Source organism: Pleurodeles waltl, chromosome 4_2, assembly GCF_031143425.1.
Source record: "Pleurodeles waltl isolate 20211129_DDA chromosome 4_2, aPleWal1.hap1.20221129, whole genome shotgun sequence".
Lineage (NCBI taxonomy): Eukaryota > Metazoa > Chordata > Amphibia > Caudata > Salamandridae > Pleurodeles > Pleurodeles waltl.
Window position 1 is genome coordinate 204,595,637 of NC_090443.1, and position 14,176 is coordinate 204,609,812.

The window sequence follows — 14,176 nt, forward strand, 5'->3', positions numbered from 1 at the left end:
TAAAATGGTAAGAGAAGCAGAAGCAAAGAAAATGGCACTGGCCAAGGAGGGGAGAAAAAGTGTGTTAGCTCATGAGCTGAATTTGAAGAACCTGGACACGAAGGGCAGGCCCAGCACAGATGGTGGCAGCAATACCACTGTGCTAGCTGAGAGGAGAGTGCACATTCCTAAAGATCTGGTAAAGTATTATAAGAGAGAGGGTGACATATACTTAGTAGTTAAAGGGGTATGAGTCAGCTCTTCACATGAACATGGTCCCTGAGGTACACTGGGGGGCTGGTCTGTGGAAGCACTTTGAGGTATAGGGGAGGGACACTCTGACAGCCCTTGGTGATCCTACTCTTCGATGAGGGACGCCCTACTCTCTAGATATGGTCTCACTCCAGTGCAGTACAATGAAAAGTTTAGGTCTTACAAGAAGAGGGATTCTCAAACTTGCTTGAAAAGCATTGATTCTTTTTGCAGAGTACTGGATGGATGGGTGAAGGGCCTCAAGGCAACAACTTATGAGGCACTGTACAACTTGATTGCATGGGAGCACTTGTATACTCTGTTGTCCAGAGCTGTGCCAGCACCTGATTGACAGCAAGCTGCCTGCACCCCTGGAAGCTTGCTAGGAGATGGACCATTGGAGAGCACCAGGGCCCAAACGAGGTATGGGAAGACTCTTCTAAGGATGGGCAGGGTCCCCATCAAAAGAAACTGGGGGTAAGGTTGAAGAGGGGGAGTTCTGTAAAGGGCCCCAATCTAGTTCCCAGTGTAAGGATTCCCAGCCCCCCAGGGAGAAGAAGCCATGGATCTCTACAGGGAAGCCTGCAGAGAGGGCTCCCCGTAAGTGTTTTGCATGTGATCAGGAGGGTCACATGAAGGGGGACCCCCAAGTGCCTCAAGCAGGCACCCACGGGTGCATAGTCACATGGTTTGCCCGGTGTAGCGCTTGAAGAGGAGTTGGTTTCAGGAGAAGGGTGGGAGCCAGCTGAGATTACCCTTGTCTCACTAGGGGACAGTGAGATGGTCCAGAGGACCTCGTGCCTGAGAACGCTAAGAAGTAGGTGCAGTGGGTGACCATAAATGGACAGAGGGAGGAGGCTCTAGGAGACACTGGAGCCAGTGTGACTACTGTCAGGTGTCACCTGATTTCTGATGAGCAAATGGTTCCCAATGAGCTTTACCAAGTAGTTGCTGTAGGCAACTCTGAGCACTGGTGTAAGGTGGCACAGGTTCCCTTTGATTGTTGGGGGTCTCAGGTTTGGTGAGGGTAGCTGTGAGTCCAACCATGCCTGTTAATTGTCTGCTAGGTAACAATCTGGAGGATTCTCCCTGGAGTGAGGTGGAATGCCGTGGGCACTTGGAGATGTTGGGTCTGCCTGGGTTGGCATGCATGACCACCCAGTCTAAGGCAGTCATTTCAGGTGATCAGGAGACCTCAAAGAGTAACTGAGGTGCCTGCCAGAATGAGGAAGGGCAAGGAGGGTGGGAAACTGACCAAAAAGTTCCCACAGTCTGGGAGGAGGCTGAACTTGAGGGGGACACCCCGGAGCCTACAGGGGAATAAGTGGTTGAACTGGGGGATGTACCTGAGCTGACCAATTGGCAGAAAAATGGGGTCCCATCAGGGAGTAGTGCTGCGAGGCACAGAAGACATGTCCTACTATTGAGGGTCTCTGGCGGCAGGCTGCAGACCAGGCGGCTGGCAAGGAGTCTGGATCACAGTGGATTTACTGGGAGGATGACCTCCTGTATAATGAGCCTAAGGTTGCTGAGCCTGGAGCAGCCTGTGTGTTGGTGGCACCTGAGCACTTCAGAACCTTCCTACTGGGTCTGGCTCATGATGTGCCTTTTGCAGGGCAAGAGATTTGATAGGATTGTCATCCACTTTTACTGGTCCCAGATGAGGAAGCACTCTGACGCACATTGTAGGTCTTGCCAGACTTGTCAAAGTGGCAAGAGTGGGGAGAAATGTAAGGCTCCCCTCCAACCATTCCCTGTTGTCAGCACCCCTTTTGAGCGGGTGGGATTTGACACTGTGAGGCCTCTATATCCCAGGACAGCCACAGGCAACATATTAATCTTGGTCTTGGTGGACCATGCCACCCGGTATCCAGAAGCCATCCCTCTGAGGTCAGTGACTGCCCCGTGGTGGGCTGGGCACTGATGGCAGTTTTTGGTCACATGGGGTCCGCCAAGGAGGTGGTGTCCGACCAGGGTACCAACTTCACATCTACCTATATGAAGTCTCTGTGGGAAGAGAATGGGGTAACTTACAAGTTCACCAATCCTTACCACCCCCAAGGAAACTGGTTGGTTGAGAGGTTCAGCTGTACCCTGAAAGGCATGAGATAAGGCTTTTCAGAATCCATGAGGCATAAGTTGGACATCCTCTTGCCATGCCTTCTCTTAACTTACAGGGAGGTACTACCAAAGGGACTTGGTTTTAGCCCATTTGAGCTACTATATAGGCTCCCTGTGAAAGGGCCTCTGAGTCTCGTGAAGGAGTGCTGAGGGAAAGCTCCCAGTAAGCCCCTCCCCGGACATATTTAGATATGTCCTCGCCTTCAAAAGCCAGACAGCACACTTCAGGAAGCTCGCTCAGGAGAACCTGGAAGCAAGCCAGGAGGACATGAAATGATGGTACGACCAAAATGTCACTCTGGTTGAGTTTCAGGCTGGCCAGAAAGTTTGGGACATGGCCCTGGGGGAGCCTCGTGCTGGACTGGGCCTTTTGAGGTGGTTGAGTGCAAGAGTGATGTAACCTATCTGTTGAACTTGCAGACTCCTAGGGTCCTGCATGTGAACTGCCTCAAACCTCACTTTGAGAGGACTGAGCTGACCATGCTCTTGGCAACAGATAACAGGCTGGAGGAGGAGAGTGAGCCTCTTCCGGAACTTCTATCTACGCAGGAGAGGGATGGGCCTGTGGAGTGTGTGAACCCTCCCCAACACTGACCCTAGAGCAACAGGTTGACTGTTGCCAGTTGCTGGGACAGTTTGCCTCTCTGTTTTCCTTGACCCCAGGGCTCACTCATCTGTGTACCCATGATATGGACATTGGGGACAGTTCTTCAGCAGTCCTTGGTCTAGCCCAGTGTTTTTGGTCCCAAAGGCTGCTTTCCAAGGTGCCACTCTTGAACTGAGGTTCTGTGTGAACTACTGTGGACTCAACGCCGTCATTAAGACAGATGCACACCCTATCCCCAAAGCTGATGAGCTTATAGATCGGGTAGGAGATCCCAAGTTCCTCAGCGCATTTGACTTAATGTCTCGGTAATGGCATATTGCCGTGCCCAAGGGGGCCAAAGAGAGGTCAGCATTTTCAACACCAGAGGGGCACTACCAGTTCTGGGTTATGCCCTTTGAGTTGAAAAATGCCCCTGTCATATTTCAGAGGTTGGTCAACTAGGTCTTGGTTGGGCTGGAGGATTTCAGCGCCACCTACCTGGATGGCATTGCAATGTTCAGCTCCAGCTAGGAGCAGCACCTGCAGAAGGCATGCCTCTCTATTAAAGCCAGTAAGTACTAAATAGGGCACGGATCTGTGGTTTACCTGGGACATCAGGTGTGGAGTGGCCAGGTGGCACCCCTGCAACCAAAAAGTGACACCATTCTGGCTTGGGAACCCCCCAAGACCCAGACAGAGGTGAGAGCCTTCTTAGGTCTCACTAATTACTACAGGAGGTTTGTCAAGAGGTACGGAACCATTGTTGCCCCCTTGAAGGAGCTGACTTGGTGAAAGCAGCCCAAGAAAGTGATCTGGACTGAGGCTTGTCAGACTGCTTTTGATGCCCTGAAGGCAACCATGTGCAGGCACCAGTGATGAAGGCACCCAACTTCTCCAAGGAATTTGTTATGCAGACTGACACTTCAGAGTGTGGTGTAGGGGCAGTTCTAGCACAGCTAAATGAAGAGGGCATATACAAGCCTGTTTCCTTGATTAGTAGGAGGTACCCAGGGAACAGAAGTGAAGTGCAATGGAGAGAGAAGCTTTTGCTGTGGTTTGGGCATTGCACAAGTTAAGACCTTACTTATTTGGGACTCACTTCTGGGTTCAGACAAACCTCAGGCCCCCCAGATGGTTAATGCAGATGAGGGGTGAGACCTCAAAACTGGTACAAAACATGTCAATGCCAATGGTCTGTCCAGGTTCTTCCTCCTTAGTGGTGAGAACTCCCATGAAGTTGGGTAGTTCTCCCTGTAGGAAGCTGGCTTGGTGTGTGGTGGGTACCTAAGGCACTTACACCTTATACCAGGTATCCTGCCAGGCTCTATAGAGGTAGCTGTGGATGAACAGCCAAAGCCAAAGCTTATCTAGGAGACATGCAAAGAATGTGCAATACCACTGTAGTCACACAGCGCTAACACACATGAAAGGAAACACTCAGTGTTGCAACAATAAAGGTACTTTATTTTAGTGGTACAATCACCAAAAAATACTAGAGAGGCAACTGTCCAATAGGAGGTAAGTAACCCACTAGTTATGTACAATAGTAATCAGAAATAGGCATAAAAAGCAGTAGAAAACAGTGCAACAGCAAAAGACAATAGTGACACTAAGGAGAGCCCAACCATACACTAAAACAATGGAATAGAATGCATGACCCCCACCTAGGTAAGTGGAATGTGTAGAGGGGAGCGGGGGGAACTAGGAAACCCTAAACATAAGTACCACAGTGCTCACCCAGCAATGAGGAAGAAGGGAGTTAGTTACTGTATTTTCCCCAAACCTCCCAAAAGGACTAAAAGAAAGCAAATACAACACCCAGACAATACTTCAAGAAACCAGTTGTCGATTCCTGAAGAGGAAAACCTGTGGAAGAAGGGTACAAAGTCCAGAACTCACAGTGTCCGGTGGTGGCAGGAGCCACTACCCTCCATCTATGGTTGCGGGAGTTGGTCGACGGTAGAACAAAAATGATCAGCAATGCAGCCCTGGCGCCAGAGAAGAGTTCCTGGAGGATGCAGCCGACAGTGGTGTGGAAAAGCCACCAACAAGCCTTGGCAAAGGGAGACGTTGTGGTGAAGCAAAAGTGGAGCAGCTGGGGACCAGCAAGGTCCAGGAGGACTGAACCCATGGGGGGAGTCCTGGGGGACCCTCAACAAGGCATAGAGGCCACAAGAGAAAAGGCAGCCCCCACAGAAGACCCAATGGACGAGGAACCATAAGTTGCAGTGGGGCCCAGGCAGCAGAACTAGAGAAGGGTACCACGCTGCAGGAGAAGCACGCAGAGGGCTGTGCGTCACTGGGAAGAGTGCTAGGGACTGGGGCTACATGGAGTCTGAAGATCCTTGGAGGAGATGCCAACAAGCCTTGGTAGCTGGAAGAGATGTGGTGCAAGAGGGTACTGTCCTGCATTGGAAGCTGGAGCTTACCTCCACCAAAGTTTAGCAGCTGGTAGAAAGGACCAAGGGGACCACTGCAGACCACCATCTTTGATGCAGGAACCATGTAGCTCAGAATGAGAGGAGATCCACGTAGCCGGTCATCGCTGCAGTTGGTGCCTGTGGATGCAGGGGAGCAACTCCTTCACTCCAAGGGAGATTCCTTCTTCATTCTCATGCAGGATGAACACTTGCCACCCTCAGAGGTTGCACAGCTAGAGAAATGTTGCAGAAGTTGGAAGGAGCCGTGGAAACAATGTTGTAAGCAGAGTTTTTGTTGTCGAAGCAGATTGTCGGTTCCTGGGGGGTTCAGTCGCAGTTCCAGTGACTAGAAGTCAAAGTAGAGGTTGCAGAGGAATCCTGCTGGAATCTTGCAAGCTGAATCTGAGAACCCACCCAAGAGGGAGACCCTAAATAGCCCTGAAAGGGGGATTGGTCACCTAGCCAGGAGACAACCTATCAGGAGGGGGCTCAGATGTCACCTGTCTGACCTGGCCACTCAGATGCCCCCAAAGGCCTCTGTCCACCTTGGATTCAAGATGGCAGAATCAAGGGACCCTCTGGAGGAGCTCTGGGCATCACCCCTGGGGTGGTGATGGACAGGGAAGTGGTCACTCCCCTTTTCATTGTCCGGTTTTGTGCTAGAAAAGGGACTGGAGGTCCCTGAACCGGTGCAGACTGGTTTATGCAAGGATGAGACCAAACATGCCCTTCAAAGCACACTAGTGGCTTGGGGTAGCTACCCCTCCCAGGCCGTGCAACACCTATTTCCAAAGGGAGAGGATGCTACCCCTTTCTCCCAAAGGAAATCCTTTGTTCTACCTTCCTGGGCTTGAGCTGATCAAGCAGCAGGAGGGCATAAACCTGTCTGAGGGATGGCAGCAGCTTGGACTGCCAAGAAAACTCCAAAAAGGCTGGTAAGAGCAAATCTGGGGTCCTCTAAGGAGCCCCCAGAGTGCATGGAATCATACTTCCAATACTGGCAATAGTATTGGGGTATGATTCTGACATGTTTGATACCAAAGATGCCATAAGTTCGGAGTTACCATTATGTAGCTGGACATAGGTAGTGACCTATGTCCAGTACACACGTATAATGGCATCTCCGCACTCACAAAGTCCATGAAAATGGACCTGGAGTTTGTGGGGGGACCACTGCTTATGCAGGGGTGCCCTTACACACAGGCACTTACACCCTGCCCTCTGAGCTAGGAGAGCCTACCGTAGGGGTGACTTACAGTGACCTGGTGCAGTGAACTGTAGTGAAAAAGGGTGCATGTAGCCTTTCACACAGGCTACAATGGCAGGCCTGCAGATACACTCTGCATGGGCTCCCCATGGGTGGCATAATACATGCTGCTGCTCATGGGGAACCCCTGGTGCCCCAATACCCTGCGTACCTGGGTACCATGTACTAGGAACTTACAAGGGGACACCAGTATGCCAAATGAAGGGTCTGTGTGTGGTCCAAGCCACCAATTTTAAAGGGAGAGAGCATAGTCAGTGGGGTCCTGGTTAGCAGGATCCTAGTGAACACAGTCAAAACACACTGACAACATGCAGAAAGTGGGTATAACCATGCCAAAAAGAGGCTACTTTCCTACATCCCCCCCCAAACAAAGGACAATAAGACTAACCTTGGCCAGATGAGTCTTTATTGTCTCAGTGCAAATATCTGGAAAGTACCTCTGCATTAGAATGATTACTACCAGTATCATCCATTGTGTGCCCCCCTTCCCCGTGCAGAGGTAGATCACCCTATCAGCTTGAGATTTTCACCCGAAATGTGTTTAAACTGTGGGCACTCTAGTTCCCTAGGTGGAGGATGTGTACTAAAGGGTACCAGAGCAGGCCAGGATTGCTGTCCCTGTGGCTGTGTGGTAGGGCAGGGTTGATGCCATGAGGGGTTTAGAGCTCGACTGGAGTACTGCTCCAAGGGCTCAAGAGGTGGGCAGGTTTGCTGCCCTAACAGATGTAGAGCAGGACAGGACTGCTGTCCTAAAGGCTCAAAGGAAGGACAGTGTTGGTGTCCTACGTTGTCAGGGGTGGTGCAGTGTTGCTGCCCCAAAGTTGCCATGGAAGGACGGGAGGGCTGTTTTAAGTTATCTAAGATAGGGCAGGGGTGCTCTTCTATCTTAGGTTCCTTCAAGAGGGATCCTTTTACCCCTAGAAGCTCTGCTGTGGTAGCCTTTGCCTACTGTGGTACAGGTTCCACCCTGGGGGTGGTTTCCTTCCTCACAGGAAATGAATCCTTAGTGGGAGTGTGGATAGGAGATCATTTTGTATCCTGCATGTCTGAGTTTTTAGGAGTGTCCTGGGCCATCATTTCAGGCTCCAGGGTTTGTTTTTCTCCTTGTTCTCTCGCCTGTTTTGAGGTTGAGGTGAGGAGGTGTTTAGGGATGCCTAATATTGCTGCATGGGCTAGGAACTCTACTTCAGCCCAATCTAAGGTTTTCATGTCATTACCTAGGAGACACTTAACAAGTAGGCTACAAGAGACTACCACCTGTTTAGGGCCAGCAACTTCACTACAACTAAAGTCTACCTTTGCTATGGGGAGGTACTGAGTGGACCTATTCACATCAGTGACTTGGTACTTATGACCAGTAGGTGTTGTTCAGGTGACACTGGTTTTTGAGTTACTATGATGACACTGGCACCTGTGTCCCTGTAGGCCTCAGCCTCATCACCATTTACCAGAATATGCTGCTTGTACTTCTCCATGTTAAGGGGACAAGCGGCTAGGGTGGCAAGGCCAGTGCCACCCTGAGAGACAAAAGTTGTCTCAATCAATCAATCAATCAATCATTCGCATTTATAAAGCGCGCTACTCACCCATAAAGGGTCTCAAGGCGCTGGGGGGGGGGGGTCAGTGCTCGAAGAGCCAGGTCTTGAGCTGCCTTCTGAAGGAGAGGTGTTCAGGTATGGCGCGAAGGTGGCTGGGCAGAGAGTTCCAGGTCTTCGCTGCCAGGAAAGAGAAGGATCTTCCTCCGGCGGTGGCTTTGCGGATGCGGGGTATGGCTGCCAGGGCCTGTCCGGCGGATCGTAGAGTGCGCGGAGGAGTGTAGAAGGAGACGCGGTTGTTGATGAGTTTGGGTCCGAGGTTGTGAAAGGCTTTGTGTGAGTGGGTGAGGAGTCGGAAGGTGATCCTCTTGTTGACGGGGAGCCAATGGAGTTTTTTCAGGTGTCCTGAGATGTGGTGGTGGCGAGGGATGTCCAGGATGAGTCTTGCGGCAGCGTTCTGGATCCGTTGGAGTTTCCTCAGTAGCTTGGTGGTGATGCCCGCGTACAGGGTGTTCCCGTAGTCCAAGCGACTGGTGACGAGGGCGTGGGTGACGGTCTTCCTGGTGTCGGTGGGGATCCAGCGGAAGATCTTGCGGAGCATGCGTAGGGTGTTGAAGCATGCCGAGGTCACCGAGTTCACCTGTCTGGTAATGGTGAGGGATGAGTTCAGGATGAAGCCGAGGTTGCGCGCGTGGTCGGTGGGTTGGGGAGTGCTGCCTAGGGTGGGGGGCCACCAGGAGTCGTCCCATGCGGTGGGAGTGGGGCCGAGGATGAGGACCTCCGTCTTGTCGGCGTTCAGTTTCAGGCGGCTGTCTGTCATCCAGTTCGCCACTTCCTTCATTCCTTCATGTAATCTGGTCCTGGCTGAGGTGGGGTTGTTTGTGAGGGATAAGATGAGCTGGGTGTCATCGGCGTATGATATTAGGTCGAGTCCGTGTTTGCGTGCGATGTTCGCCAGGGGGGTCATGTAGATGTTGAAGAGAGTGGGGCTGAGGGAGGATCCTTGAGGTACGCCGCAGATGATCTCCGTGGCTGTGGATCTGAAGGGGGGCAGGCGGACTCTCTGAGTCCTTCCGGAGAGGAAGGAGATGATCCATTCGAGGGCCTTGCCTCTGATGCCGGCGTTGCTGAGGCGTCGTATCAGGGTGCGGTGGCAGACCGTGTCGAAGGCTGCGGAGAGGTCCAGGAGTATGAGGGCCACGGTCTCACCCTTGTCGGTCAGGGCTCTGATGTCGTCCGTGGCTGTGATGAGGGCGGTTTCGGTGCTGTGGTTGGTCCTGAAACTGAACTGTGTGGGGTCGAGGGAGTCGTTGGTTTCCAGGGCGTTGGTGAGTTGAGTGTTGACAATTTTCTCAATCACTTTGGCGGGGAACGGCAGGAGAGAGATGGGCCGGAAGTTTTTGAGTTCGGTGGGGTCTGCTGTGGGTTTCTTTAAGAGGGCGTTGAGCTCTGCGTGTTTCCAGCTCTCCGGGAAGGTGGCGGTGGTGAGGGAGGCGTTGATGACATCTCGGAGGTGCGGTGCGATGATGTCGTCGGCTTTGTTGTAGATGTGGTGCGGGCAGGGGTCCGATGGGGATCCGGAGTGGATCGAGTTCATGACGTGGGTGGTCTCCTCGGTAGTGGTTGGGCTCCAGGTGAGGATGGTGGTGATGTCGGTAGCGGGTTCCGGGGGGGGGGTTCGCGTCAGTGGTCGGGAAGCTGTTGTATATGTCAGTGATCTTGTGGTGGAAGAAGGTCGCGAGGGAGTCGCAGAGGTCCTGTGATGGAGGGATGGAGTTGTTCTCTGCGTCCGGGTTGGAGAGCTCTTTGACGATGCCAAATAGTTCCTTGCTGTTGTGGGCGTTGTTGTCAAGTCTGTTCCAGTAGGCTGTTTTTCGTGCGGCGCGGAGGTGTTGGTGGTGTTGGCGGGTGGCGTCCTTGAGAGCTGACATGTTCTCTTCGGTCTGGTTGAGGCGCCACGTCTTCTCGCGGGCGCGGCATTCTTTCTTGGAGTCCTTGAGGTCGGGGGTGAACCAGGAGTTTTTCTTGTGGTTGTTGGTGCTGGCTTGAGTTTTCAGGGGGGCCAGGAGGTTGGCGCAGTCGGAGATCCAGTTGGTGAGGTTGTTGGCGGCTTCGTTTGGGTCGGTGGTGCTGGTGGGTCGGTTCTGGGAGAGGGTTGATGCGAGCTGATCCGTGGTGATACGATTCCAGTGTCTTCTTGGTGGTTGCTGGGTGTGGTGGTACACAGTGGTCTTCTTGAAGATGGAGTGGACGCAGCTGTGGTCCGACCAGGTGAGTTCGGTGGTGTGGCTGAAGGTGATGTGTTTGCTGGAGGAGAAGATGGGGTCGAGCGTGTGTCCGGCGTAGTGGGTGGGGGTGTTGACTAGCTGATTCAGTCCCAGGTTGGCGAGGTTGTCCAGTAAGGCGGTGGTGTTGTTGTCGGTGAGGTTCTCCAGGTGAAAGTTGAGGTCTCCTAGGAGGATGTAGTCGGTGGACGAGAGTGCGTGAGGGTTGACGAAATCTGCGATGTCTTCGCTGAACTTGGTGCGGGGTCCTGGTGGTCTGTACATGAGGGTGCCTCTGAGGGTGGTCTTGGGGTCGCTGTGGATCGTGAAGTGGAGATGTTCGGCGTCGGGGAGTGAGTTGTCGGTGTCGGTTGAGATGCGGATGGAGTTTTTGTGTGCGATGGCGATGCCTCCTCTGATGCGGTTGGTGCGGTCTTTCCGGATGATTTTGTAGCCGTCGGGGATGGCTATGGCGATGTCGGGTGCCGAGGAGGGATTCATCCAGGTCTCGGTGAGGAAGGCGATGTCCGGGTTCGTAGAGTTGAGGAGGTTCCACAGTTCGATGGCGTGCCTGTGGACGGATCAGGTGTTGACCAGGATGCAGTGGAGATAGCTTCCGGGGGGGGCGTTCTTGGCGGGAGCGGTGCTGGTCCGTAGGCAGGTGAAGTGACAGTTGCTATGGTTTTCTATAGCTACGCCAGGTCCCACTACAGACCCAATGTTAAACCCAACTACACTTTTGAGCTGACTACTGCTAGTAGTCCCACCACTACTGCTATGGCTAGAGGTACTAGGAGTGGTGGGGAAGTAGTGGTAGAAGGCTCAGTGCATTTCCTAGGACAGGAGCGGTCTCCTCGCCTATGTCCTTTGTTTTTACAGACATAGCACCAAGGCTTTTTAAAACTAGAGGAAGATGGTTTAGACCCACTCCCAGAAGAGTTTTGTGGGCCTGATGAAGACTCCTTACTTTTGTCTTTGTTCCCACCCTTGTCCTGAGACTTACCTGCTTCCTTTTTCTTGTGGCCACCCCCTGTATGAGCTTTTCTACTCACCTTGGTAAGGACCCACTTGCCTGTCTTCTTGTTGTTCAAAATATGCTCTCTAAAGATAAGATTGTATAAGCCCTGAAAGTCACTGACTTTTCTGCCATGTAACCAACCTTCCAAAGCCTCAAGGGAACAGTCCACAAAATCCACCCAATCCTGGGAGGACTCATTCCTGGTTTCCCTGAACTTGATTCTATATTGTTCAGTGGTGAGACCAAAGCCATCTAAGAGTGCAGATTTTAAAACTGTGCAGTTGTCTGCATCTTCCTCCCTGACAGTGATGAGTCTATTCCTTCCCTTGTCAGGGAAAGAGAGCCACAAGATAGTAGCCCACTGTCTCTGAGGAGCCCTTTGTACCTTATAGGCCCTCTCCAGAGCAGTAAATCACTTGTATATGTCATCCCCCACCTCGTAGGGGGGAACAACCTTGTTGAGGTTTCTGGAGTCAAAAGAGTCTTCCCTGACCCACGGCTCCCTGAAACTAAAGCTGCTGCCACCATGGGGTGCTAACCCCAAACCCTGCCTCTCTCTCTCCACTGCCAAGGCCTCCCTATCTAGGGCTAGCTGCTGCTGCTGCAGCCTCAGCTTGGCCTCCTCCAATCTCAGCTGTCTGGGTTCCCTATCTAGGGACTCTTCTCCTGGAGTTGAACAGTGCGTCCCCTCTGAGACTGGGGTGACATGAAAGTGAGCTGAGGCGGAGGTATCCCTATTCTTGGTTACCCTCTCACTGAAATAACCTCTGGGCACAAAGGGGGGGGCTACTGGTATGGCTTTCCTTCCCACTACCTGAAGTGCTCCCAGCTAGGCTAGGGGGTTTACTAGGGACTCTGTGATTCTCTGAGGGACCCTGCTGACTCTCCTCATTTTCCAGATCCTGCCTTTCTAACACTGGGGTGATAGAATTTACATCTTACTCCCCCTCCTCCTGGCTACCAGTATGATCTTCGTCATCCTGGAGGATCAGGCCTAGCAGCAAACTCTTGTTAGGGTTCCTACCTGTCTTTAAGTTCATTTCAGAGCACATTTCCCTGAGCTCCTGGAAGGTACGACCGTCATGTAGTGAGTCCATGGCCTGGGATGTGTTCCCCACTAAAGACACAGGCCCTCATTCTGACCCTGGCGGTCTTTGACCGCCAGGGCGGAGGACCGCGGGAGCACCGCCGACAAGCCGGCGGTGCTTCAATGGGGATTCCGACCGCGGCGGTAAAGCCGCGGTCGGACCGGCACCACTGGCGGGGTCCCGCCAGTGTACCGCGGCCCCATTGAATCCTCCGCGGCGGCGCAGCTTGCTGCACCGCCGCGGGGATTCTGACCCCCCCTACCGCCATCCAGATCCCGGCGGTCGGACCGCCGAGATCCGGATGGCGGTAGGGGGGGTCGCGGGGCCCCCATAAGAGGTCCCCTAAATGTATTTCACTGTCTGCGCAGACAGTGAAATACGCGACGGGTGCAACTGCACCCGTCGCACAGCTTCCACTCCGCCGGCTCGATTCCGAGCCGGCTTCATCGTGGAAGCCTCTTTCCCGCTGGGCTGGCTGGCGGTCTGAAGGAGACCGCCCGCCAGCCCAGCGGGAAAGTCAGAATTACCGCCGCGGTCTTTCGACCGCGGAACGGTAACCTGACGGCGGGACTTTGGCGGGCGGCCTCCGCCGCCCGCCAAGGTCAGAATGAGGGCCACAGTCCCTAACTATGACAATGGTAGTAAATGCTGCCTACCGTCGCGGCGACGGGCACCAAAAGACCGTCGCCACAGCTAACATCCGTCCACCATAATATGACCACAGCCGGATTTCCACTACAAGAAGGGTGGAAATCTGCTGTGGCCATGATGGCAATGGTGTTAAGGTGGTGCTGCTACCACCAGCAGCGCCACGCCAGTAGATCGCCGCCAGCTGTATTGTGAAAAATAATACGGCCTGGTGGTGTTCTGCTGGCCGGCGCTGCTGGCAGCAGCAGTGCCCCATTCCGTCCCCTGCCGGAAGACCCCCTTGGATGGAGGTGAGTCCGGTTTCCGACAGGGGAAAGAGGTAGGGGGTGTTGTGTGTGTGGGTGGGGGGTGTGCATGAATTTGTGAGTGCATGCGTGAATGCGAATGTGTGTGTATTGATATTTCCGTGTGTGTGCATGAGCGCAAATGCGTGTATGAATGGAAATGTGAATGCATGTCTGCGTGTCAGTGTGAATGTGTGTACAGATGTGTGTGTGAATTAATGGATGCATGTGTGTATGAATGCATGTATGACTGTGTGAATGAGTGTGTGAATGCATGGTGTGTGCCTGCGAGTGTGCGTGTATGGGGTGGGATTGGAAGGGGGGAGCGTGGATGGAGGGGGTTTGGGTTGTCTGGGGAGTGTTAGGGGGTTGGGGTGTCCTCCTACCAGTGACAGGGAAGGCATTCCCTGTAACTGGTAGGGACTACCACCATGGTTTCAGTGGTGTTACGAATGCCACGAAAACCATGGCGGTAGGCAGGGTCAAAATGCCGTCAGTGGTAGAGTAGCGGCCGCCGGGGTGGAGATTGTTATCTCTGGCCCAAACACTGCTACCCCTATGGCGGTCGGTGTGGTATATTGGCGGGTTGGCTCCAGCCAACCGGCCAATGTCATAATGTGGAGGTATGTACCGCCAGTCTGTTTGCGGTACTACCGCCACATTTACACCGACCGCCAGGGTCATAATGACCCCCATTGTGTGTTGTTAGAGTGG